This window comes from Tupaia chinensis, unplaced genomic scaffold (assembly GCF_000334495.1).
Source record: "Tupaia chinensis unplaced genomic scaffold, TupChi_1.0 Scaffold000159_1, whole genome shotgun sequence".
NCBI classification, from domain to species: Eukaryota; Metazoa; Chordata; class Mammalia; order Scandentia; family Tupaiidae; genus Tupaia; species Tupaia belangeri.
This window is the reverse complement of record NW_006159630.1, coordinates 7,648,459-7,651,415: the sequence shown is the minus strand read 5'-3', so window position 1 is coordinate 7,651,415 and position 2,957 is coordinate 7,648,459. Positions and strand designations below refer to the sequence as shown.

The following is a 2,957-nucleotide window of genomic DNA, read 5'->3' as shown; positions in this document are numbered from 1 at the left end:
GCTGGCGTCCAGTACACCTGCATACTGTGGGGGCGGGAGGGGGCCCGCTGGAGTCCAGTACACCTGCTATGAGTGGGAGGGAGGGGCCGCTGGCGTCCAGTACACCTGTCTCTCCTGACAGTGGCAGGCCATGTCTGTGGGGACCACTTCTCTAAGTGTTACTTTTTGGTGAGAATGGGAGTTCACAATGGTTATATGTCTACTGTGTTATTAAATCTGGGCTGAGAGACTGGGGGCACAGCTGACCCCGTGGCTGGACTCTCGGAAGGCCAGAGCACCCCCCACATAACTTCCTTCTTGCATTGCCGGCTGCCTGGGTTCTGCTGTCCCCACTGAGTCTGACTCACTCAGGTGCCCTTCCACTCCAGCCCCTCCAACCCCCGCCCCCATCAACACAGGCCCCAGGGCCTAAAGAAGGTACAGCAGTCCTGGGGACCCAGAGGCCCAGGCCATCTGCCCTGAGGGACTGGCTTTGTCCTGTGAGGGCAGACTCTATTCCAGAAGTGAGGTGCGATGAACAACCGGTTCTCAGAAAACCGCCCTCATCTCCACCGCATCCATGCACATGGCAGGGCTGGCTGGGGCCGGGCTCCTGCCAGCCGCCTCCCCATGGGTGGTGGCCAGGACTACACCCCCCAGCCTTTCCCCTGCCTGGCCAGCGTATGAGGGAAGAGGTGCCTTTTTGGAGAATCTCAGTAGAGAGAAGAGGTTCCCAGAGGCTCAAAGACAAACTGGGACAGCTCACTGGAGCCTAGTTCCTCACTGGCTCCTTCAGGTCACAGGTCACTTGTCTTCCAGTCTCATTTCTTCCCACCCTCCCTTCGCTCTGCCCAGCCTCCAGAGAGAGTTTTGCTATAGGGCATGTGCGCTCTCCAGAAAGACACAGAGACAGAAAGCAAGAAATCACCCCCCAGGGGGGATGGCCACACCGCAATCCCTTCTCCTCCATTCTCTGTTTGGGATTTTGGGCAAGCACGCACACACACCTGGCATGAGTTTTGCTTTGTTTTGTTTTGAAGAGTTTTTTGCTATAGGGCATGTGCGCTCTCCAGAAAGACACAGAGACAGAAAGCAAGAAATCACCCCCCAGGGGGGATGGCCACACCGCAATCCCTTCTCCTCCATTCTCCTCTCGGGATCTTGGGCACGCACGCACACGCGCCCGACATGAGTTTAAGTCACCGGGTCCAGGACTTGAACCACAGTCGACTACGTGGGAGTCCAGCGACATAGCCATTACGCCACTGCTGGCCCCCCTGGCATGAGTTTTAAGCTACTGAGTCTGGGACTACAACCACAGTCAACTACGTGAGAATCAAGCAATATAACCATTGCACCATCTGCTGGTCCTGCGCTCGCTCTCTCTCTCTCTTTGAAGGTTTTTTGCCATAGGGTGCATGCACTCATTGGAGAGAGACAGAATGGTGGAAAGTGAGAAATCACCCACCAGGGGATAGCCATGCCAGCATCCTTTCGCCTCATTCTCTCAGGATTTTGAGCGTGGACACACACATGCCCAGAGTGATTTTCAAGCCACTCGGTCTGGGGCTCGAACTGCAATGGAGCATGTGGGAGTCCAGCACCTTACCCACCACACCACCAGCTCTCCCCTCCCCTCTCTTAATCAGCTTTTCACCTGTAGTCATGAGAGTCCCCTCATGCAGCCAGTTCACCATTAGCGGCCTCTTAGAGCTTCTCCGAGGCCACGGTGGCTCCCCGTCTCACTGAGGTCTGAGGTGCCGGCCTTTCCAGCATGGGCACCCAACCCCGGGACACCCATTGCCACCCCAGCTCGGGGGCTCCTGAGTCTTGGAGCAAGAGGGAGGGAGGAAGGTACATGTCTGCAGCAGAGAGGCTCTTACTTTTAAGAGATGGAGGGGCCTGCGGGTGGCTTTCTTGTTGGGGCACTGGGCTCCCTGGTGCTGACCACACAGTTTGAGACTGGGACCTGGAGGCTTGCTTTCCCGCCCTCCCGTCCCGCCTGTCTCTTTCTGATGAGTGCATGTGCCCTGTAGAAAATGTTTACAAATTAATAAATAAACGACATAATTTTCTAGAAAAACGATTTATTTAATTTTATTTACTATCAGCATTACGATTCAATTTGCCATAGGGCACGTGCACTCACCAGAGGGAGACAGGGAAAGCAAGAAAGCAAGCCACCAGGTCTGAGGTTCGAACAGTGGTGCACCACTTAAAGTCCAGCAGCTTCTTACCAACCACACCACCTGCTGGGCCCACAAGAAGTAATCCTTTTAAAAATAATAATATATAAAATTAATTATTTTAAAATAAGAAGGATTGAAATATTGGCAGCCGCCAAGCAAACATTCCGTCCTGGAGTAAGGAGGGCCGGTGTGCGAGGGGAGGAACCGGCTTGAGGTTTATCGCTCCGGCAACTCCGGGTGATTCATTGAGTTGAGACTACCAGGTTGTCATAGATCAAGGCTCGCAAACAGCCCAGGCGTTACCTCTCGCCTGTCTCCGCCTGCCCCCACCTTGCTTCCCCCTAGCCCGAGACCAGCTGCCTCCCCTCCCCCTCGCCAGCGCTCTGGTTGGGCAAACACGCCCGGCTGCCCGCCCTGCCACCGGCTGGCTTGGACCGCGCGCTGCTGGCGATCCCCCAGGCAACTGGGCGTCACGAGGCTGGCTCCCTGGGACCCGGCGCCCTGCCTCCCTCCGCGCCCCCAGGGTCCGGCCAGGCCCAACAACCTCTCCCTTCTCGGTGCGCCTCAAGCCCCACCGGGCCTCGGCGCAAGCTAACTAGGCCCAGCTCAGGCTCTTGGGGCCCGCAGCCCCGGGGAAGGCGGCCGGAAAATCTCTTGTTTACTGGGCCAGAGAGGTCCCAGCTGGGACTCGCTTCCCTATTCCTGCGGTTCCCTTTGTGCAGATTCCTGGGGCTGGCGGGGGAAGGGTGGCCGGCCGCTGGTCCCGGGTGGGGCTGGGGGGGGGGGGGG

The 2,957-nt window shown here is 57.3% G+C and overlaps 1 long non-coding RNA gene across 3 annotated transcripts in view; it reads right to left on the bottom strand.

Annotated features, from left to right (window-relative positions):
* LOC102471519 (uncharacterized) overlaps positions 1-2,957 on the bottom strand; it is an 8,677-nt gene that overhangs the window by 4,085 nt on the left and 1,635 nt on the right. Inside the window, exon 2 of one of the 3 annotated variants that reach the window (XR_003548969.1) lies at positions 2,129-2,252. This is a non-coding gene — a long non-coding RNA (uncharacterized LOC102471519). The remainder of the gene's footprint in view (positions 1-2,128; positions 2,253-2,957) is intronic. The other 2 variants (XR_001370181.2, XR_003548970.1) reach the window with 2 other exon arrangements.